The sequence below is a fragment of the Stomoxys calcitrans genome, chromosome 2, assembly GCF_963082655.1.
Source record: "Stomoxys calcitrans chromosome 2, idStoCalc2.1, whole genome shotgun sequence".
In the NCBI taxonomy this organism is placed as follows: domain Eukaryota; kingdom Metazoa; phylum Arthropoda; class Insecta; order Diptera; family Muscidae; genus Stomoxys; species Stomoxys calcitrans.
The window spans coordinates 155775912-155800848 of NC_081553.1; the positions used below are offsets into that span (position 1 = coordinate 155775912).

At 38.0% G+C, this 24937-nt stretch overlaps 1 protein-coding gene across 3 annotated transcripts in view; it reads right to left on the bottom strand.

The window, feature by feature from the left end:
* The window catches only part of LOC106092598 (protein distal antenna), a 356654-nt gene that overhangs the window by 250950 nt on the left and 80767 nt on the right, over positions 1–24937 (bottom strand). For 2 of the 3 annotated variants that reach the window (XM_059361421.1, XM_059361422.1), the window contains one exon: positions 24574–24624. The gene's annotated coding sequence lies outside the window, so the exon portion shown is untranslated. Of the gene's footprint in view, positions 1–24323; positions 24419–24573; positions 24625–24937 lie in introns of those variants that run through there. The other variant, XR_009396867.1, reaches the window with a different exon arrangement.

Consider the following 24937-nt stretch of genomic DNA (forward strand, 5'->3'; position numbering starts at 1 on the left):
CCATGCCTAAAAGAACTAGGGCGAACAACAGAAATATGGGTCCAAGAACCTTTGCTAATGTCGCTAGGGACAGTTTGGTGATGGCAATTGTCGACAAGGGAGAAGAACAGGGCTGCATACCCAGGAAAAATTGGAATGGGATAGTCAATGGACTGTCATCAGTATACTCCGATGTCCTTGCGGAATTTCCTGGGTGTCCTCCCGCTTGTGACGATGCAGACTGGTATCGAGACCGATACAGACCAATTGCCTTCGGCGGTCAACGCTCAATTGAAATGTATCGTTGTGCGCTAAAAAGATAAGTGGGATCTGGCCAGGTGCAGCACTAGATTTAGTTAAGAAGGGAGATATTCCTCCCCGACCAATGACGCATGATTGGATACCAAGGATTCCCTCGGATCCTGAATCCATACTTGGAAGACTAAGGGAACGTAATCCCAATCTTTCAACCAACGACTGGAAAATGGTAGATTGGATGAAGCTGAAGGTGACCGGAGACATGCAGTATTCGTACTAAACTCTGTCTGTCTCGCAGACCTCAACAAGTCTATAGGGGTTGTATACTACGGATTCAACAAGTTGAAACTGAAGGTCTATAGATGCGGTGGGGTTGGGGAATCAGGAGACGATTCAGCAGTTGTTGCTGAACACTTGCCTGAGGAAGTATCGACAACATCGCTAAAGTCTGGCGGACTGCAGGAGATTGGAAATCCCCTGCTACAATCGGGACAGGAGGGATGGCATCGTCTGGAGAAATGGTTCGTGGACTAAGAATTCCGGGATTTGAACTTCTCAAGGGTACGGGGAATGGGAGACACAGAGCCTGTATTCTCGCAAAGGGTAGTCTAAATGTTTTTCTTCTTCCGTCGCTAAGCACTGAAGATTTAGTAGTATCCAGCCTTGAAATCAACAAGTCTCATTACTGGCTGGCTTCCCTATATATGCCACACGATTTAGAGATGCCGCCTCCAAACCTTATGTCGCTGGTTGAAGCTGCTTCTGTAGGGAAGAAAAGCCTTATTGTAGGAAGTGATGCTAATGAACATCACCAGATATGGGGAAGTTCCGATGTCAAAGAAAGGAGTAAGCTGCTTATTGAATAAAGGGGATAAACCGACCTTTATTAAGAGAACCAGGCAGGAGGTACTAGATATTACCTTGTATTCGAAGATATAAGTGGAAGAATGTGCGACAGAGAGTGTTGGATGACCACAGCATCTCTGATCATCGTTATATTAGTTTCAGCCTTGGACAAAATACTGAAAGAGTTGTCCCTCTGCTAAACAGCAGAAAGGCGTATTGGGATAAATTTCGGGACAAATTTTGCACCACTATCCCTTCTAGAATAGAAAAGGAAACTACGGAGGATATAGACATAATATTCAAGCAGATCACGAAGGTCCTAAATGATTAGCTTGTATCAGCATGCCCTAGTGCCAAGCCAAGGAGCAAACAGCGACCGCCATGCTGGACCCTAGAGCTAGTTGGTCTAAGGGAGGACTTCAGAAAACTCTTCAATAGAGCAAAAGCCACAAGAGCACCACACGATTGGGACATCTAGAAGGCTGAGCTAAGAAAATACAAGGGCGAGCTGAGAAAGGCTCAGAACAAATCCTGGGTAGAATTCTACAGCTCCGTGGAGGATACATCTGAGGCCCTAGGCTAAGGAAGATTCTGTCTTCGAGACGTTTTAAGATATATTCAGAAGTCAGAGAATGTGTGGTCAATGTCTAGTTAGGAAACATTAGAACTAATCGTTGATACACATTTCCCGGGATATTCTCCAACGGACAACGTGGCGCTAGAATAGATTGTTATTCGTATGAATTCGTCGGAGGCCAATAGGGAAATTGTATCTGAGCCGAAAATCCTTTGGGCGACAAGAAGTTTCGACACCTTTAAGTCGCCAGGCTCTGATGACGTATCACCGGTTGAATTACAAGCTGTGCCTGATAGTTTGGTTCCCTGGCTTAGGGAGATATACTCCGCTTGGTTCAAAATATTATATATACCTCTGGAATGGAGGGACACAAAGGTCATTTTCATTTCGAAAGCAGGAAAACCCTGCTACCATTGCCTCGGTAGCAGCATGCATGTAGTAAAGGCAAATCCAGCGAAACATCCCTTCACGACTCTCGCTGTCAAGGAATATGCAATGGTAGCATTTCTTGACATTGAAGGTGCTTTCAATAATGTAAAACCTGATGTCAATCATGAAGGAGATGGAGTTTCTAGGCCTCATCTCTACCGTAAGAAAGTTTATTAATAACTCACTTACTAAAAGATGCATAACGGCAGGCTTGGGATCTGTGGATCTAAAAAGATGGGTCAGCAGAAAAACTCCTCAAGGAGGTGTACTGTCTCCTCTCTTTTGGAATATAGCCATTAACAATATGTTATTGTCTCTGGAAGAAAAAGGCCTAAAAAAGGTCGCGTATGCTGATGACGTGGCAATTGCTGTTAGGGGAAAGTTTCCCAGCACTCTAAGAGATATTCTTCAGGAAGCTCTACGTGCAACAGCAAAATGGCCTACCGAATGTGGTCTGGGTACAAATCCGTGCAAGACAGGAGTAGTTCTTTTCAGCAGGAGATACAAGTTGCCTACAGTGGAACCTGTCACCTTGGGTGGAGAGAATGCCCCATTTTCAGAAAGCGCAAAACACCTGGGTATTTTGCTAGACAGGAAATGGCACTTCAAATCCAACATTTTGGAAAGGGCAAGAAAGGCCACTCTTGCCCTATACACCTGCAAGAGAGCCATTGGCAAAAGATGGGGATTTAGACCGCGAGTCATGCATTCGGTATATACTGCAGTTGTCAGACCTATTATGCTATAAGTTGTTGTGGTTTGCTGGAAGGCGCTTCAAAAGCCCACCTACTGCTAAATACTTTACCGGATCCAAAGGATGGCTTGTTTGTGCATCACAGCCGCACTGAGGACGACACCATCTGATGGACTGAATTTAATGTTACATTTCATGCCTGTGGACATTGTGGCTACCCAAATTGCAGCGACCACTGCCGTGAGATTAACGGAGCATTCTCATTTGTCATGTGGCAGCTATGGACACTGTGTTATCCTTGATACAATATCCGATGTTCCAGGCATTGTGGATTGCACCCAACCTAACCCGCTTTTTGATAAAAATTACTGTACCACTATTGCTGATAGATCCGATTGGAACTACGATATTCCCGGTAACAGAAGTTATATTGACTTCTATACGGATGGTTCCAAACTAACCGACCAGATGGGGGTGTACTCTAAAAGTCTAGAACTGGTCATATTGAAAAGGTTACCCGACCACTGCAGTGTGTATCAAGCAGGGAACCTTGCAATTAAGGAAGTGGTGACATGTCTAAAATTTAATCTCATTACGACGATTGGAATAAATATCTTCTCAGACAGCCAGGCAGCCATTTAATCCCTGGAGAAAATATTTCTGAACACAAAAACCGCCCTCGACTGTCTCAGATCTATCAACGAGATGGCTGAGCAGTTCAAAATTCACCTGTTCTGGGTGTCGCTCCACAGAGATATCCCATGGTATTGTAAAGCGAATGAGCTTGCGAGACTAGGAACTACCCTACACATTTCAGGGATACTGGAATCTGTGGGTATGCCTCTACCGACATGTAAGCTAAGTTTTCAGGACCAGGCCCAAAGGACATCGAATGATAGATGGTCACAAAGAGGGGCTGTGAGCATTCCAAAACTATGTGGCCTAATCTAGACTTGAGGAGGTCTACCGTTTTGCTTTTACGGGCTAGGACAGACGCCTCAGTCACTGTGCCCATCATGACAGGTCACTGTCTAATCGGAAAATATGCTTAAAGGTTGCCAGCAACGACTTTTGCAGAAACTGTAAGGACATCTTAGGAGAAGAGCCAATAGAACACCTTCTGTGTGTGTGTCCCGCACTAGTAGTTAGAAGGAGTTCCACTTTAGATTCCCATTCCTTTGGGAACCTGTCTGATTTAGAGGATGTGAATATTCGCAAGTTATTGGGCTTTTTTAAGCGATCTGGATGGTTCGACGGTAAGAACTAGAAGGCACCTTCCTTCTTCTGTTCCTGTGGTATCACAATGGACGAAAACGTCTAAGTGAGTCTGATGGCAGACTGCCGCTTTAAGCTAGCCTAACCTTAACTGGAAACATTACCAATCTTTTGGATGTAAAGATTTTAGCCCAAGAAAACAATAATAAACGAAGATATATGCTTGAAATGCTTCACATTTTTGATACACCCACTGACAATCGAATCAATTTTAAGACTGACACCGACCACTGTGCACATATTTACAGGAGTTTAGTCACTAAACATAGGCAATAGAGAGAGAAAGTTTTAACTATACTTTTCACATCATCATAAGAAAATCATTTGTAATTGTTAAAAATGTAATTATTTCGTAAAATAATTTTCTGTTTGTATTTTTTATGTAAAATGTTAAATTTTCTGTGAATTTCCCATAAGAGGAACGCCGGCGGTGTTCGAAATATTGGTGTTTTCAAAATAAAACAATTTTCAAAAACTTAAACATCGGTTTTTAATTATTGCTTCATGACGTTCAGCCAAAACAAACAAACTAGTAAGAGATAAATATGTTAAATGTAAAATATTGATTTTTTATATATAACTAGCTGACCCTGGCCCCCTCCGCTGCGCATTTTTTTACTTTATATGGAACAAAAGCTTCTTGGAATAATTATTTTCGACAATTAAAGATCTTTTAGTGAAACACCATGCAAACTTGACTAACAGTTTAACAATAAGTGCCTTTAATTGAACCCCATAAGACCTTTATTGGTCTACGAATTTGGATGTGAGGTGTACTTAAATCGCACCACCCATCTCCGAGATCTGGCGTTTTTGAAAATTAGGGTAAGGGGAAGGTTCCGCCCCCCTTCAGATATCAAAAAATGTAGTACCTTATTTTCACCACGGGGTCATTATGCACCATCTGTGAAAATTTCAAGAAAATCGGTTCAGCCGTTTCTGAGTCTATAAGGAACACACAACAACACAAATTGATTTTTTATATAAGATTATAAACGTTAAAAAGATTAATTCCATTACTTTAAGAACATACGTTCTTGTTGTACGGGTGTCAATAAATTGCATTCCATTAAGAATTGCGGTCTCTAGAGGCTCAAGAAGTGAAGATCCGACAGATTTTGACAACACTGGTTTAAACTGCTTACGCACGTTTTGTGTTTTGTTTCACTGTCAAACATCTTCCGATTGGTTCATAATTTAACCAAGAATCGTCTTACAAACAAATAACGCCTGCAAACTATTCAATTTTATTATCAAAATGTGTGCTCTGTTAAGAAAACTCATCGCGCGCTTCTTCCATTTTACGACGAAGCCCATTTTTGCCTCAATGGGTACGTAAATAAGCAGTTTTGTCGATTTTGGAATTAAAATCGGCCAGAAGCATTGCAAGAACTACCAATGCATTCAGAAAAAGTCACAGTTTATAGGCTGGTGGCATCATTGGACCCTACTTCTTCAAAGATGTTGCGAATCGTAACGTAACTTGAATGGTGAGCGTTACTGTTAGATGATATCCAACTTTTGTTTGCCCAAAATGCAAGAGCTTGACTTGCATGACATGTGGTTTCAACAAGACGTTTCCACTTGCCACACAGCACGCGTAACAATGGACTTATTGAGAGGCGAGGCGTCCTACCGATCGTTCCGTTGTTCCAAAGGGTTGCATGCGCATTCGTCGCCCACGCCCTTAACTAGGACTGCGTCGATATGAATGGCTTTAGGTTAACCAAGTTTATTGACGGCAATCCTCTGGCCTTCACCGCGAAATCGTCTGCCCCTTCATTACCCCTTACTCCGTTATGGCCCGGCACCCAAACGATGCGGATTTTGACATCCTCAGAGAAGGCGTTAATCTCCTTCTTACATTGCAAATGTGGACGTTTGCGTGAAATAATCTTCAAACATTAAATTATATGGACGGTACTATCTATCAATTCAAATAAAAACTTCATGCGTTTTCTGACTTTTGTGTGATTGCTTTTAAAATTTTCTCTTAAAATTTGCTCTTAAAAAATCACCCTTTATTATATGCAAAATGCCAGTTATTTTGCTATTTTTATTCTTTATTTAATAAATTGATTTTATTGCAAAAATATAATATGTATAGTATTGACAACTTTATCTTCAAATTAATAATGATACTAAAAATAATCTGACTCAAACTGAATATCAGTAAAACTTTAAGCGAACAGACTACTCAGTTCTCCCCAATTCCTTGAGCCCTTTCTAGACGTAAATATCACGACCTGGTTGTCCCATTTCAACAACATAATGCGCTGATGCTTCTCGTTATCGCTGTCAATTATCCGTGTGATCGACTCTTCCTTGGTTTTGTAAAGAATTGAGAAGTTCCATAAAGTTATAAAAATAGATTTCTTAGGAAAAGTAGAAATGATAACACCACACACACGTCATGAATAGCTAAGGTCAATAAAGAAATTTGTATATTCAATAAAATTTTTTTCTCGATTCTTTATTTGAAATCTATTACGGATAAACATAAAGCAAAATTTATATTGAAATAACAAATACTACAATAGATCCATTGATATTACAGTTTAATCTATATATACAAAAGAGTTGCGTGACTGACTGATCATCGCCCCGCCCAAACGGCTAAAGCTAGAATCATGAAATTTTGCACGAATGTTGGTCTTGGATGATAAGCGCGGGATAAGGCTGTATTTGTTGATATTCGTACGTTTAGGTACTAAATAGTACAAAAAAAAAATTACGAAATGGTACATATTTGCCCAGCGGGAACAGAAAGTGCTAGAATTATGTTATTGGGCCCAAATTTAAGAGCGTCTCAAAAAAATTTGGTTTGGTAAACAAAATTTTGGAAATTTGTACATTTAAGTGCTAAAAAGTACCAAAAAGTTACCAAATGGGTGAACTTCGTACAGGGCGGATGGATAGAGGTAGACATCTGGTGCAAAATTAAAATACGGTAACATCTTGAAGGTAAATATTGGGCGGTAAGAAGATTTGCTTTTAATTCGTGCATTTAGGTACTAAAACACATAATATGGTACTTTCTTTACTGAGTGATCATAAGCTCTCAAAATTGGGATACTTCTATACCTCGACTATAAATTTAGGGCAACCACAAGATTTTTTCAACATCGTACATTTTTTAGGCACTAAACCATAAAAATGACACACTCTTTACGAATTGACCAAAAGCGCTCAAAATAAACCTTGACAGTATATATTGGGCGGCTTAATGATTTTTCCGATGTATTGTTATTCTTGGTACTATTTGGTACTTTCTGTGAGGAAAGGGACAGATTTCTGAAATTTTATATGCGTTTATTACAAAACTTCATAATCTTGTAAATTGAGTGACTTCCTAGGCTTTTAGAAGTCCTACACTAAAAAAGGCGTATCAAAAACTGGGGTAGCGAAGCGGACCACCGGGATGCTAGTCTATATATATATAAAATGCGTGACTGACTGACTGATCATCGTCCAGCCCCAACGACTAAAGCTAGATTCATGCAATTTAGCACGAATGTTGGTCTTCGGTCATATGCACGGCTGAAAGCTGGATTGGGTGATATTCGAACGTTTAGGTAAAAAAAAGTACGGTACATATCTGCCCAGGGCTAGCGGAGAGGGATAGAATTATGTTCTTGGGCTCAAATTAAAGAGCGTCTTGAGAAAATAATGTTTGGTAAAAAAAAAAAAACATTTTGGAAAAACGTACCGGAAGTGGGAGAAATAGTACATTAAGTACCGCAATTGGTACAATTTGGTACTTTCTTTATAAATTTAGCTAGAGGTCTGAATTTTGGAACTAAGGTACACTATGGCAACCATAATTGGGTGCCTGTAAGAGTTTTTGAAAATTTGTACACCTAGGTACTAGCTCCAAAAGGAACGAAATGGGTGAAGTTTGTACAGGGCTGATGAATGGAGGTAGAATTTTGAAGTTTGACTTAAAAGACATCTTGTGCAAAAGGATGAGAGTGAAATGAAAAAAATAGGAAAATAGTACTGGTAACGGGAGAAAAGTGCGTTTAGTACCGCAATTAGCACCATGTGGTACTTTTTTTATAGATGGGGCAAGGGGTCTGAAATTTGGCATGTAGGTGCAACTAGGAAATATATGACAACTTAGAAATACATGATGGGTGACTAAAAAATTAAAGTGAATGGTCTGAAATTTGGCATGAAAGTAGAGCTAAGAAGTATTTGATGGTTGACTAAATGTTCTATTAAAAATTCGTACATTTTAGTATTATTTGGTACTTTCTGTTTAGATGGAGCTAGAACTCCGAAATTTGGGAAGTAGGTACAACTAAGAAATAAATTATGGATGACTTAATGATGTATTCAAAATTCCTACATTTTAGTACCAAAATTGGTACCATTTTGTACTTACTGTTCAGATGGATCTTGAAGTCTGAAATTTGGCATGTGGGCACAACTAATAAATAAATAATGGGTGGCTAAATTATCTATTATCACCATTAGCACATATTGATGAAGCTAGAGGTCTGAAACCCAGCATGTAGATACAACTAAGAAGTATATAATAGGTGACGAAATGATCTATTAAAAATATATACTTTTTGTACCAAAACTGGTACCATTTGGTAGTTTCTTTGCAGATGGAGCTAAAGGTTTGAAATTTGACATGTAAGTACAAGAAGGGAATATATATAATGAGTGACTACATTTTGGTACCAAAAAGTACAAAATAGGTACTAAGTCTTACAAAATGGAACTTTCTTTACAAATTGAGCTAAAACGCTCAAAATTGGTTTCCATTTATACTTTGACAATATATATTGTGTGACCTAATAATTTTTCCGATGTATTGTTATTCTTGGTACTATTTGGTACCTTCATTACAGAAGGGGACCGATTTCTAAAATTTTATAGGCAATTATTACGGTTGCTGATTTCCTTCTGTTTCTCGTGGAGCAGTAGATCTAGAGATCGGGAGTAGGCTTAGAATGGACTCCAAAGACCCAACAATTGCGGTGGTGATATTAGGATACAAACTAATTACCTTCGGCGATCAACGCTCAATTGAAATATATCGTTGTGCGCTAAAAAACATTGATGAGATCTGGCCAGGTGCAACACTAGATTTAATTAAGAAGGGAGATATTCCTTCCTGACCAACGGCGCATGATTGGATACCAAGGACTCCCTCGGATCCTGAATCCATACTTGGACGATTAAGGGAATGTAATCCCAATTTTTCAACTATCGACTGGAAGACTGGTTGATTGATGAGGCTGATGATGACCGAAGACATGCAGTATTCGTACTGAACTTCGATGGTCTTGGAGACCTCAACAAGTCTGAAGAAGTTGTATCCTACGGATTTAACAAGTTGAAACTGAAGGTCTATAGAAGCGGTGGGTTGGGGAATCAGGAGATGACTCAGCAGTAGTCATCTCCTGATTCCGTGGTGGATTTTCAGTCTCATGCAGGAGACTAAAAATCCACTGGCCACAATCGAGACAGGAGGGGATGGCATCGAAACGGGACCCGAATAGCGCTATGTAGGTGGGTAATCCGGCTGGACCGGGCTCAAGGTGTGCGCCAGCGGGAAAAGACGGAACTCAAAAAGTACTTCGACAGCAGCAGCTAGTGAAGCATCAATGGAGGAATCGTCCACACCGCAAGTGTCCAGTGTCCTGAAGAAGAGTGCTTCCACAGCTTTCTCAACTGCCCCTGATTGCGTACGGAAGCTCTTCATGATAACATCTAATGAATCTTGTGAGGATGAACTCCTTACGGAATCAGAAGGCGAGGCTAACACAACGGTGGTGGAACTTCTGAATCCTGACTATGGTTCGGTTTCTACAGATAAATCTCCACCATTGTGAGGTCACTTTGGCGGCTCTAAAGGTCCTCCTGATGACAGTAGGATTTGACGTGGTTCTTATCCAGGGGTCATGGATGTGTGGACGAAGAATTCCGGTATTTAAACCACTCATAGACACGGGGAGTGGCTGACACACAGCCTGTATACTTGCAAAGAATAGTCTAAATGTTTATTTTCTTCCGTCGCTTAGCACTAAAGATTCAGTAGTAGCCAGTAATAAGTCTTATTACTGGCTGGCTTCCCTATATATGACACACTATTCAGAGATGCCGTCTTCAAACCTTTAGTTGAAGCCGCTACTGCAGGGAAAAAAGCCTCATTGTAGGAACTGATTCTACAAGATATGAAATTCGGAAATAAACGAAAGGGGTGAGCTGCTTATCGTATATATTATAAGCTGTAATCTGCCTATTTGTAATAAAGGGGATAAACCGATAAACCGAGGTATTACCTATGTATCGGAAGATACAAACAGCGACTGGGAAGTGGTGGATGATCTTCTCTGATCATCCTTATATTAGTTTCAGACTTGGAGAAAATGGAGCAGAAGTGTTACCTCGGCTAAACAGAAGAAAGGCGGATTGGAATATATTTCAGAAAAAATTCTACACGTCTATACCTACCAGACCTGAAAAGAATGGTCAAGCGGATCACGAAAGCCCTGAACGACTCGCTTGTGTCAACATGTCCCAATGCCAAGCCAAGGGGCAAACAGCGACCGCCATGATAGACCCCAGAGCTAGTTGGTCTAAGGAAGGACTGCAGAAAACTTTTCAACAGAGCGAAAGCCACAAGAGCACCATACGATTGGGACATCTATAAGGCTCAGAAAAAATGTTGGGTAGAACTCTGCATCTTCATGGAGGATACATCTAAGGCCTCTAGGCTAAGGAAGATTCTGTCCTCGAGACCTATTACAGTGGGGTATATTCAATAGTCAGAGAATGTATGGACAATGTTTAGTGAGGAGACACTATGGAAGTGGCAATTGCGGTTAGGGAAAAGTTTCCCAGTACTCGAAGAGGTATATTTCAGAAAGCTCTACGTGCAACAGCAAAGTGGGCTATCGAAAGTGGTCAAGGTTTAAATCCGTGCAAGACAGAAGAAGGTCTTTTCAGCAGGAGGTGGCCTTGGGAGGAGAGACTGTTCCATTTACAGAAAGCCCAAAATACTAGGGTGTTTTGCTAGACAGGAAATTGAACATCAAATCCAACATTTTGAAAAGGTTAATAAAGTCAACTCTTGCCCTTTACATCTGAATAGAAGCCATTGGCAAAAGTTGGGGGTTTAGACCGCGTGTCATGCATTGGGTATATACTGCAGTTGTCAGACCTATAATGCTATATTGTGTTGTGGTCTGCCGGACGGCGCTTCAAAAGACTACCCACTGCTCAATGCTTAACCGGATCCAAAGGATGGCTTGTTTGTGCATCACAGCCGCACTGAGGACGACACCATCTGATGCACTGAATATAATGATACATCTAATGACTCTGGGCTTAAGATATGATGTCATAACGACGATTGACATAATTATCTTTTCAGACAGCCAGGCAGCCATAAAATGACTGCCTCTAGCGACATGTAACCAGGACCAGGCCCGAAGGACAACGAATGATAGATGATCATCAAGAGAGGGCTGTGAGCATTCCAATACTGTGTGACCTAATCTATACTTGAAGCGGTCTACTGCTTTGCTACCATTGGCTAGAACAGATCTCTCAGTCATTGTGTCCGTCATGACAGGTCGCTGTCTAAAAGGAAAACATGCTGACGGACTGAAGATTGCCAGCAACAACTTTTGCAGAAGCTGTGAGGACATCCAAGGAGAAGAGACTATATAGCACTTTCCGTGGGTGTGTTCTCATTTCTTTGCGAACCTATCTGATTTAGCGGATGTGAACATTCGCAAGTTATTGGCCTTTTTAAAGCAATGGATGGTTCAACGGTAGGAACTAGACCGCATCTTCCTTCTTCTGTTCCTGTGGTATCACAATCGACGAAAACTTCTAAGTGAGTCTCATGGTAGACTGCCACTTAAACCTTAAGCTAGGTTAGGTTTAAGTGTTCATTTAGGTACTAATAAAAGTACCGTAACGGTACGAAAAGCATGAAAGTTTTACAGGACGGATGGATAGACGTAGAATTTTGAAAATTGTCTTTAAAGACATCTGGTGCCAAAGGATGAGGGTGAAAATAAAAAATGGAAAAATAGTACTGGTAACGGGAGAAAATGTACGTGTAGTCCCACAATTGGTACCATTTGGTACTTTCTTTACAAACGGAGCTAGAGGTCTGAAATTTGGCATGTAGGTATAACTAGGATATGATATGATATATTCAAAATTTGTACACTTCGGTACCTCAATTAGTAACATTTTGGTAATTTTGTTACAGTTGGAGCTTGAGGTCTGAAATTTGGCATGCAGGTACAAGTAGGAAAAATATGATGTACATATTGGTACCAATATGGTAATATTTGGTATTTTCTGTGCAGATGGAGCTAAAAGTATTAAACTTGGCTAGGTAAAACTTCGAAATATATGATGGGCGACTAAATGATTTTTTCTTAATCTGAACTGATTTTTTTTACCGAAATTGGTACTGTTTGGTACTTTGTAGAGGCAGCTAGAGGTCCGAAATTTGGCATGTTAGACAACTAAGAAAAAAATGAGGGGTGACTAAATGATCTATTAAAAATTCGTACATTTTGGTACCATTTGGTACTTTCTGTTCAGATGGAGCTTAAGGTCCGATATTTGGCATGTGCAATAGGTGCAACTAAGAAATAGTTTAGGTGGAGATATACTCAAAGGAAAATGCTTCAGCGCATCAATGAACGTGTTTTATTAATGTTAAAACACAAAACTCTTCTGTTACTATAAAATTGTTTAAGATACTTCACATTTTTTTTTTTAATTTTGTGATCGCCTTTGGGTGCACGAACTGATCCATAGACGGTGACATTTGGTCAGAGCTGAATCTTGTACTGATTGTCATGACACTATTCATAGGCCGATCCTACTTTTTGTGAATACTTCGTTTTATAGTGAAAGTTTCGGCGAATCATCTTCAGAATATTGAAGAAATTTTTTTCATTTGCGCTCATATTGGCTCTCTAACTAGTTTAATGATATCAATTTATTATTATTTATGTCCGTCTATTGGTTTTAAATGACTCTTATTTCCATAAAATTGTACGCAAACAAACTGAAAACATTAAGGAACTATAAATGTTAAATATTTCAAAAAATAAAAGTTGACCAATTTTTACGAAGAACCATCTACATTCTGTTTAAATGATGTCGCTAATTTCATTTTCAAACTTTACTAAAATCGATCGAAAATCCGTTTTTGGTGGAAAAGATGTCCGGTAAAAATTCCATACAACTATTGTCCTATATGACTATGATTTGCATAATGTCGTTATAAGTCCTAAAGTCAAACATAAATCATATATATAAAAATCAATTTGTGTTTGTTTGTGTGTTCTTATAAACTCAGAAACGGCTGAACGGATTTGTTTGAAATTTTCACAGATGGTGCATAATGATCTTGTTGTGAAATTTTTTCATATCTGAAGGGGTGGCGGACCCTCCCCCTTACCCTAATTTTCAGAAACACCAGATCTCGGAGATGGGTGGTGCGATTTAAGCGAAATTTTGTGTGCTCTCATATAGTACCCTAAAAATAAAAATTTAGTATCCAAATTTCGGATGGGGTACCTATGGGGGCCGCCCCACCCCAAAATCTACCAAACATATACCAATCACGACAATATGGGACTCAAATAACCAATCACGACAATATGGGACTCAACTGAAAGGAAATTAAGGTTAGAAAACTTATCTGATATCCAATTGTCGAGCCAAGTGTTAGGGGGACCACCCCAACTCCCAAAACACCCCTTAATCGGACATATTTACCGACCATGGCAATATGGAACTCAAATGAAAGGTATTTGCGAGTAGAATACGAATCTAATATCCAAATTTGGGACTTATTTACTGACCATGGGAATATGGGGCTTAAATAAAAGAAATTTGAGTGTAGAATTAGAATATGATATCTAAATATGGGAGCAAGTGTTTGGGGGGCCGCCACTCCCCAAAAACATCCCCCAAAGGAGACATTTACGACCATAACAATATGGGTTCAAATGAAAGGACTTTGGGAGTAAAGCACGAATCTGATATCTATGTGCTGGAAAAGTGTCTATGGGGCCACCCCACCCCCACAACACCACCCAAATAGGAAGTATTTGCTGACTATTGCAATATGAGACTCAAATAAGAAGGTTTTTAGAGTATAAAACAAATCCGATATATATTTTCAAGGCCAACTCACGGAGTGGCCGCCCATTCCCCAAAACACACCCCAAGCCGTTCATGTTTGCTGACTATGGAGATATGGGGCTCAAATTAAAGGTATTTGGAAGCAGATCACGTATCTGATATCAACATTATGGGCCCAACTGTCTAGGCGACGTCCCTCCACCATAAAAACCCCCAAATAGGACGTATTTGCTCAACTAGCGAAATTGGGTCTTAAAGAGAGTGGAATTAAATATTTATACTTTTTAGGGCCAATACCCCAAACCGGACACATTTGCTGACTTTTGCAATAAGGAGTTTAAATGAGATTTGAAAACGAATTTGATATCCAATTTTGAGGCCAATGGCAATATGGGGTTCAAATAAACGATATATAGATATATGATATGATATATATATGTTGATATATTTTCGGGGCTTAGTGTTTGGGGGACCACCCCAATCCCCAAAACACCCCTAGATCGGGCATATTTACCGACCATGTCAATGTGGAGCTTAAATAAAAGATATTGGGGGTAGAGCAAGAATTGATACACACATTCGGGACCAATTTTTTGGGGGTCGACCCCTTTCCCAAAATACCCCACAAACAGCAATTTTTTATTGACCGACGCAATATGGGGTTCAAATAAAGGTATTAAGAAGTATAATACGAATTTCATATCCAAATGTAGGACCGTGTATTTAGGGCATCATCCCTTCCCCAAAACACCCCCCAAAGAGTAAAAAGATTTTTCGACCATACCAATATGTGGCTGAAATGAAAGGTTTTTGAGATTGGAAAACGAATTTGATAACCTTTGTTGGGGCAATGTGTTTGGGGGACGCCTCATCGTGTAAACTCTCTTAAACCAATGGCAATATAGGGTTTAAGTAAATGGTATTTGAGAAAAGAGCACGATGCTGATATTTCTTTAGGGCCAAGTATCTGGTGGACCACCTCCCCCCCGAAAACACCACTAAATCAGATCATATCAGATAAATAGAGTATCGGGCTGAAATGAAGTATTTTAGGAATGGAGTACACCTTACATCCAAATTTAAATTCGTAGACCAATAAAGATCATATGGGATTCAGATAAAGGCACTTATATTGTTAAACTGTTAGTCAAGCGATATACTATTTTCGTAGCATGATATTTCAGTAAAAGCTCTCTGTCGAAATTAAATATTCCTAGGAAAATTTTGTTCCATATAAAGTAAAAGAAGGCGCAGCGGAGCGGGCCCGGGTCAGCTAGTGTAATATAAAACTTCCTCTCATAGATGAAAGTCTGCTGACTGATGTTATTTTATCTCATTTCCTCACTTAAGGTGGGTAGTAAGTTCGTGTTTCACTGTAAAAATTAATATTTTTACGATTACTTTTTGTAGATAATAGATTTTGAAGCAAAAAGGCTTTCTGATTTCATTCATTAGGGCATTCCAATTATTTGTGATAAAATTTTTAGTTATCAGTGATATTTTTGAAGTTTACCAAAAAAGTAATCGGGAAAAACATGGGTATTCCACTGTGAAACACAAACTTAATGCCCGCCTTTTTGTAAACATGCTTTAACTCGTCGTATTTCATTAAAGGTTTTCGTGCATCTTATATATAAAATTGAATTTGTGTTTGTTTGTTTGTCGGTTTTTTTGTTTGTTCCGTAGAATCAAATACGGCTGAACCGATTTTCTTAAAATTTTCACAGATTGCGTAAGTTTGTCTGGAAGGAAACATAGGCTATTTAGTTTTTAGATATCGGATTGAGGCGGTCCTTCCCCCTTACCCCTACAACGCCATCCAAAACCAAAAGTGGACCGATGGGCACAATATGGGTATCAAATGAAAGGTATTGGAGACTAGAAAGCCAATATCGTATTAAAATTTGGGTCCAAGTACCCAACGGGCCTCCCCAATCCAAAAACTCCTCTGAACAGATATATTCTATGTTCATGACAATATGGGTCTCAAATGAAAAGTATTCGACAGTAGATTACAAATATGGTATACAAAATTAGGTACAAGTAATAGAAAGTCATCCCAACCCCAAGTACCCCCATATGGGTATATTAGCCGACCATGTCTATATGGGACTCAAATGAAAGGTATGTGGTATTTGATTTGAAAGGTATTTGAGTTCAAATCTAGGTGGCTCTTTTATTTCCAAAAATAAGCCAAATAGGTTGATTGACCCATTGTAACAATATAGGACTCAAATGAAAGGTATTTGAGAGTTGAAAACGAATTTGATATGCAATTTTGCAGCCAAGAGTTTGGGAACTTAAACTTGAACTTAATTTCCGATTATGGCAACATGGAGACCAAATCAACGGTATTTGGGATTAAAGAACGAATTTGATATCTATATTTCATCCCCAAAACACCCTCCAAACATTTCATATATATTGACCATGGCAATATGGGGCTCACATTAAATGGATTTGGGAGTGCAGCACGAGTTTGATATCCATATTTGAGTCGAAATGTCTGAGTACCATCCCTTCCCAAAAAGGACTTCTGATTACCCTAATTTTCAAAACAGCCAGATTTCGGAGATTGGTAATGCGATTCGTTCGAACTTTTTTTTGCACTCTCCCAGTCAAAACAAAACATGGTTTCTATTGTTGGGGTCGGGTGCCTCGGGGGCCATCCATAACCCACCAAATGGGTATATAGACCAATCACGACAATATAGAGCTCAAACGAAAGGTGCTTGAGAGAAAAAAACGAATTGGATCTCCAACTGAAGATCCATGTGTTTGGGGAGCTGCACCACCCGAAAACACCTCCCTATCATATAATGCTATTTAATGTTTAAATTGATTGATTTTCGGGGAAATTGATACTCATTTTCGGGACAAAGTCCCTGAGGCCATCCCACCCTCAAACAGAATTTATTTACCGAACATGCCAATATGGGGCTCATATAAAATGTATTTGAAAGTAGAGCATGAAACGTATATTTACATTAAGGCCAAGTGTCTCTCTAAACCGGAAATATTTACTAAAACGATAATATAGGACCCAAAAGAAGGTATTCGGAAGTGGAGTAAAAATTTACCAAGGAACACATCAATGAGAGCTTTTAGACTCAAGTTTAATTCAATGATAAGGTACTTGTTTTCTGCATTGCGACATCTCTTTGGGGAAAATTTTTTACATGACCATGCACGGAAAATGTCGCCAGCGTTAAGAGGGGATCACCACCGCTTTAATTTTTGTCCGATGTTACCGCCAGGATTTGAACGCAGGAGTTCAGCGTTATAGGCGGACATAGGCTACAGTGGCACGAATTCGATATACACATTCAGGGCGAAGTGTCCCAACTCTAAATGATATTAGAGAGTTAAAGAAGGCACAGCGGAGCGGGCCCGGTTCGGCTAATAACATATAACGAAATCATTTTTCGCAAAATCTTTTCATTGTATAAAGATAATAATAATTTTCTTGGAAGAAAATCAACTATTAAAAAAGCTATTTTTAAGACGTTTTCACTGTGCGCATGTCTGTGGTTAAAGCCAACAAATTTCTAATAGAATTTTCGTTCCTTAATCATTATGAGCTCCATATCAATTGCCTTAAATACTAAATCGTGAATTATGGAATTCCAGGAAAAAATACGAAATGGTTTCATTTGAAACAATTATTTCAAATTGTAAGTTAATCTGGATGATCATTTCGGCGTTTTAAAACTGCGTTTCCGAGTCCATAAAATTTCATTGCTGATGTAATGCAAATAATTTATAATTAAATATTACTAATTGTTCTTTGGAAAAGTTTTTCTGACTAGCTTATAAAATTTCCATTAAAATATAAAATTAGATCAAAAAAATCATATTGAATTATGTATTAGACAAATTTTTGTTAAATGTTTGTCTATCGGAACAATATTTATAATAACATTTTTTTATACTCAAAAATTTTTAAATTTCAAAATATTTAAAATTCTCTAAATTATTACTACATAAAATGTCATCAAAATCAAGCAAAGGAGTTTTTATTCAAATTTGTCTATAGAAAAAATGTTACGATAGTATTGTTTGTTACAGATTAGCATAATAAAAATATTTTAAAAATGTTTATGCAAAATGTAATGTCGCAAAATGCAAAATTTTATTGAAATTTGGCTTCAAAAAATAATCTTGAAGTCTATAGAGAGTTTCTCGCTGAAATGTAGTCCTTAAAAAAATGCATTAAAATTTGCTCTTAAGAAACAATTTTATTGACAGTTTTTTTTATAAAAATTTTTTCTTTAGAAAAAAGTTACAAAAAAAATTTGAAGTTTTGTCATTAGAGAATGTTACGATGAAATTTAGTCTTAAAACAATTTCATTAAAGTTGGTTTAGAAAAAATTTCATTAACATTTTGTCCTTAAGAAAAATAATTTCAAGACGGACCTGGCCTCAGCAAAATGTTGCTTTCGTAGAATATTATAAATATGAAATTTTGTAATTTTAAAAAATGTTACTTAAATTTTTTGTTTAGAATAAATTTAATTTAAAATTTTTCTTTATACAAAGTCCTCGGACCCGAGGACTTTCATTCGGCCTTCAAATGCCGAATGAATGGGTGCCAATGAATGGAGAATGTGAAGCCGGTAATATGTAGATGGTTGAACCAGCAGAAACCAAGAACAACAAAATCTTAATAGCAAATGCCCTGGTAACGATCAACGATGAGGGACTAATCCCAGTTCGAGTCCTAAACTTGTCAACCAATCATAAAATTGACGAATTCTGCGATGTTGGTCAATGTACACCAGCCGAAGCAATATTAAATTTAAAAAGCAGCTCAGCAAATTCATCCTTAAAGGAAAAAAAGCATCTAGAGGATTACGTCAAGGGTTGGACAAGCAGTCTTTCTCCTTCTGAGAAGAATAAGGCAAAGCAATTGTTTTTTAAACACGTATCCGTTTTTGCCTTTACGAATGAAAATCGAGGATGAAAATCAGCAGTAAAACATAATGTAAATACCGCAGAAGGAAGTCCGGTAAAACAGGCTGCAAGAAGTGTTCCCCTGGCAAAAAGAGACGAAGTCCAGAAGCTCGTATGTGAAATGGAAGAAAGCGGTGTTATAGAACCATCATCGAGTCCATGGTGCTTCCCAGTGGTACTGGTTAAAAAGAAAGACGGAAGCACTCGATTCTGTGTAGATTATAGAAAGCTTAGCGATGTCACCAAAAAGAACAGCTATCCACTCCCAAGAATTTGGACACCCCAGCCGGGACAAAATGGGTCTCCACGCTTGATTTGCAGAGTGGTTACTGGCAGGTTGAAATCGCAGAGAAAGACAAAGAGAAAACTGCATTTGGCGTTAATGGCGGACTCTGGCAATTGAACGTTATGCCATTCGGTCTCTCCAACACCCCGGTTATCTTTGAGAGACTAATGGAGCGTGTATTGAAGGGGCTTCACTGGTCGTGCTTGATATACCTGACGAGCATCTTAAGAACTTGAAGGATGTTCTCCAGCAACTATCAGCTGCCGACTTGGGACTTAATTCGAAAAAGTGCTACTTTTTCCAGTGTGAAGTAAAATATCTGGGGCATCGTGTTGCGGCAAATGGTATATCAACGAGTGACGACAAAGTTCAGGCCTTAAAAGATTGGCTTCGTTCTCTTAACCTACTCGAACTACCCAGCTTTCTTGGTCTCTGTACTTATTACAGGTGATTCGTTCCAAATTTGGCCAGCACAGCTGCCAGCTTACATAGATTGACACAGAAAGGCCAAAAGTTTCAATGAAGCGATGCTCAAGTGGAATCAACCGAGAAACTGAAAGAAATATTATATACAGCCCCGTTTCTGGCGAGAAATTTGTTTTGGATACTGAAGCTAGCGCATATGGTATCATGGGTGTTTTGTCTTAAGAAGTCAACGGTCAAGAAAAAGGTAATCGGGTACTATAGCCGCACGTAATCTTAACCTGAAAGGAATTATTGCGTAACGAGAAGAGAGTTGCTTGCAGTTGTACAAGCCATAAAACACTAGCACAAGTATCTATATGGCCAGCATTTTCTGCTAAGGACTGATCATTAAGCTCTCCGATGCTTGCTCCAGTTCAAGAATCCAGAAGATCAACTGGCTCGTTGGATAAAGCGGCTTCAAAGCTACGATTTCAACATTGAACATAGAAAGGGTGGAAAACATGGTAATACTGATGCCCTACACGGCGAGCACTCACGACTGAATGAAGGCATTGCTCAAGGGCTGAATCTAAGGAAAACATCGTGGATGTCCGAATACTAAACATTGAGTCTGGTAAATATTGGGCAGTATAACTGCGAAAAGATCCCATCCTAAACAAGATAATTCTGGCAAAGGAAGAAGACTAAAGACCAACCCGAAAGGAAATCGCACCGGAAAGCCCTCTTCTGAAATCATATTGGGCTCAATGGGACAGTCTATTTGACATGAATGGGTTTCTGTACCGAAAATGGGAAAGCGAAGATGGAGAGACCAGCCGAAATCTAATTATTGTACCAGATTCCAATATCAAGGATGTTTAAGCAGAGTTCCACGATGGCCCAAGTGGAAGACACCTTGGATTAACAAACACAGGCAAAAAGGTGAAACAACGATTCTACTGGGTTGGATGCCAAAAATCAATTACCGAATGGGTAGCCAATTGCGAAAGGTGTATGAAGGCTAAAGGTTCAACACTGAAAAGTCAAGGTCACATGCAACAGTATAATTCGCGAGGTCCGTTTGAAAGGATAGCAAAGAATGTGGCTGGACCATTCCCAATTAGTGACTTAGGAAACCGTTATGTCCTAGTGGTCATGGACTGTTTCAGCAAATGGCCAGAGGTTTATGCCATCCCGAATCAAGAGGCAAAGATTATGAATGTTTTCAGCAAAAATTGAATACATATGTCGCTTTGGAGTTCCATCGGAGATTCATTCCGATCAAGACAGAAATTTTGAATATGAAATTTTTAAAGAAATGTGTGACTCATATGCAGCCAGGAAAACCAGAACAACGCCTGTACATCCGCGATCCTGCAATCTACTATTTAACCCACAACAAAAGAAGGGATTATGTCCGAAATTGCAAACAAATTGTAAAGGCCCAAACAAAGCCATCAAGTAAATAAATGACGTCGTATATCGCGTTCAGAAGGACGGATGTAAAAGTTCAAAAAGAAAAGTGGTGCATCTAGAGTGTTTGGCCTCATATGAAACGAAAACTGTGCCTATTCGGGACGAACAGGCTTAAGCGGGGGGCATTTTTACAATTGGGGTTTATTAGTTTTAGGGTTCCTTTAGTTTATTTTCCGTTATTTTAAATTTCAAATTGTAGCAGTTTTCTTATTACGTCATCACACATTGTTTCTACTATTCCCTAGAATTTCTTTATTATTCTTGGTTTTTAATCTCTTACTAGCAATAATGTCTGTTGTGTTTCTTTTGTTTGGTTGCATCCCTAACTTAAATGTTCAATAGATGTAAATGTATGTGTTTGCCGGCTAAGTATCATGTTACGTATATATGTGTGTTTGGCTTTGTCAATGCTGGTCAGCTTTAGCAGAGATCAAGAGAGGACCTATCGCGAAGTTACCAAATAGGGTATTCTCGAAACATCGATGTGGCCAGCAAGAGGTACATAATACAGTGGCGTAACCCAACACGATTCAGTCTTATCTGAAAGTGCGTGTTGGAAACGTATCAGCAAATAGCAGTTAGCAAGTTGATCAATAAATCACTGTGAAGTAAAGTAATTGTAAACGAAACTGTGTTTGAATTGGAAATGAAATGTCTAAAGTAAAAAAAACTTTTTAGGGTCGGAAATAGATATTTCGATGTGTTGCAAACGAAATAATCACATAAATATATGGTATCCTATTGTGGTGGGTATGATAACGACCGATTTTAGGCATATTCTCCACGAAAAGCGGGGATCTTAACACAAATCTTTTTGCAAATTTCAGCTAAATTGGGAATTAGTGGAACTTTTAAAAGCCTAAGATCCTAAAAAGAAGATTGGTCCATAGGATCCCATTTGTCAAGTTCTTTGCCCAACATCTCTTAATAGGGAAACAAATCATAATAGATAAGACTTGCAATGCTATTGGAGCTATACCAAGTTATAACCCGATTGGGGCCATTATTCGCTTCGCTGTTGGAAACCAAAGTGGATGTCATTGTGCAAAATTTCAGCAAAATCGAAAGGGAATTTCAGCAAGGTAAGGTCCGCCTGAGGTAAGGGCCGCCATAAAGTTATTTTTTTTAAGGATGAAATTCTTAATAAAAACTAAATTTTAATGAAATTTTTCTAAAGACAGCATAATATTCTCTAATGACAAAACTTCAGCACTGGCCGGACCCAATTCGAAATTATTTTTTTTAAGACAAAATTTAAGTGAAATTTTTTCGAAAGACAACATTTTAATTAAATTTCTTCTAAAGACAAAATTTTTATAGGAAAAATTTCAATAAAATTTTTTTCTATAGGCTAAATGTTAATGGATTTTTTTTAAGTACTAAATTTCAGCGAAATCCCCTCTGAAGACAACCTATCCTCGAGGTTATTTTTTAAAGACAAAATTTCAATAAAATTCTGCATTTTGCGACATTACATTTTGCATAAACATTTTTAAAATCTTTTTATAATGCTTAACTGTCCCAAACAACATGTTCCCAAAATTTTTTCTGTATACAAATTTCAATAGTTATTTTTGAAGTCAACATTTTTACCCATTACGCCTGACCCTCGATTCTGTTGACTGATTTTGGTTAAATTTTACATATTCATATTAAGTGAATTTATATTGACGTAGCAATTTTTTAAATATTTCGAATTTGAAAAATTTAAAAAAAAAAAACTCTTTTTATTTCCTGGAACCAACAACAAAAAAATCATTTTCTTAATATTTTAGGACCATTTAGCGAAGAAAGTTGGATTTAATGATTTTGGCATAAAATCGCATCTGCTGTCAAAAGAAGTATGATTATAGAAACCAACAAGACATTAAAACGTGTTCCAGAAATCTAACTCCTAAGAATTTTGAGAAAATTGTTCGTCTGAGTTTAGGGATATAAAAAATTTCCGACTTTCGACAAACCAATTTTCCCCCGAAATATGACGGTAAAATTTTTGTAACTGATTTTAGTCGTCCACTTTACTCAAATTGAAATTTCATTACGATACCTCTTTCCTATCTGGACCTAGGATTTTCCTAAGGCAGCTCTATTCTTGGGTTTGTTTTGTCGTTAATGAGATAATACAATGTTTTTAAAGGACGAATGGCAATGTAATATTGGTTGCCCAAAAAGTAGTTGCGGATTTTTCATATAGTTGGCGTTGACAAATTTTTTCACAGCTTGTGACTCTGTAATTGCATTCTTTCTTCTGTCAGTTATCAGCTGTTACTTTTAGCTTGCTTTAGAAAAAAAGTGTAAAAAAAGTATATTTGATTAAATTTCATTCTAAGTTTTATTAAAAATGCATTTACTTTCTCTTAAAAAATCCGCAATTACTTTTTGGGCAACCATATTTGTGACTTTTTTAAACGACAAGTTATTAACAGTTTCGTTAAGCCACAATCTTCATGGAATTTTCATGAAAAAAAAAAATTTTATAAATATGCCGAGAGACAAACATTTAACAACGTTTTGTTATTTTAATTGATATTTTATCTGTAGCAAAATTATTAAGAATTGCCTTCAAATGAAATATTTAGCTTGTCAATCTGAAAAACTTTCCCAAAGAACAATTAGTAATATTTAATTATAAATGATTTGAATTACATCAGCAATGGAAAGAAAAATTTTAAGGACACAGGTTCAATTACATTTTAAAATAATTATTTCATTTTTCAAGTTTTTTTTTGGCCTCTCACATAGTGGTTGGTGTGTGTTGCAATCTTTGGCTTTCCTTTTCCTTAGCGAAATTAGCGACATCATTTAAGCAGAATGTTGATGGTTCTTCGCAAAGAAAAAACACTTTGAACGTTTGAAAGATTAGGATCGGCCTCTAAATAGTGTGTTGGCACTCAGTACTTCGGCTTCTAATCCGTTCAGTTTTATCCAATGCGCATGGAATAATTCATTTAATTGTAGATGTATTATTTATTCTCATATTAACCCTTAATTTTATTTTTTTTTTTATATTTTAAATTTACACGTTGCTAATACAAATTTCATATATAAATAATTGCATATTAAAATAAAAACGTTCACACTTTTAGTTTTCAATGGCTTTGGAAAAATTCCCAAATAGATCGCATAGGAGTAAGCACCATATTTCCCCAGAAGTTCCGTTACGCCATATGCACAATATTTTATAGACAGTTGAAATAGAAATGAAAGTCTTCAATATAGATACGTTGTTTTATTTTCAATCTAATACTTACCATCAAAGATGTAGGTCCGTCTGTAATGAGTAGTATAAATTTTAAAAGTCCCTGCAAACAAATAAAATAAAGATCAGTAAAACAACAGAATAATTTTTGGTTTTTATAACCTCCACAATAGTATACCCCCTAATTTCGTCATTCCGTTTGTAACACCTCGAAATATTCGTCTAAGACCCCATAAAGTACGAATATTCTTGATTGTCATGACATTTTAACTCGCTCTAGCCATGTCCGTCCGTCAGTCTGTCGAAAGCACGATAATTTTCGAAAGAGTAAAGCTAGGAGCTTTAAAATTTTGCACAATTACTTCCCATCAGTGTAGGTCGGTTGGAATTGTAAATGGGCGATAACGTCGATGTTT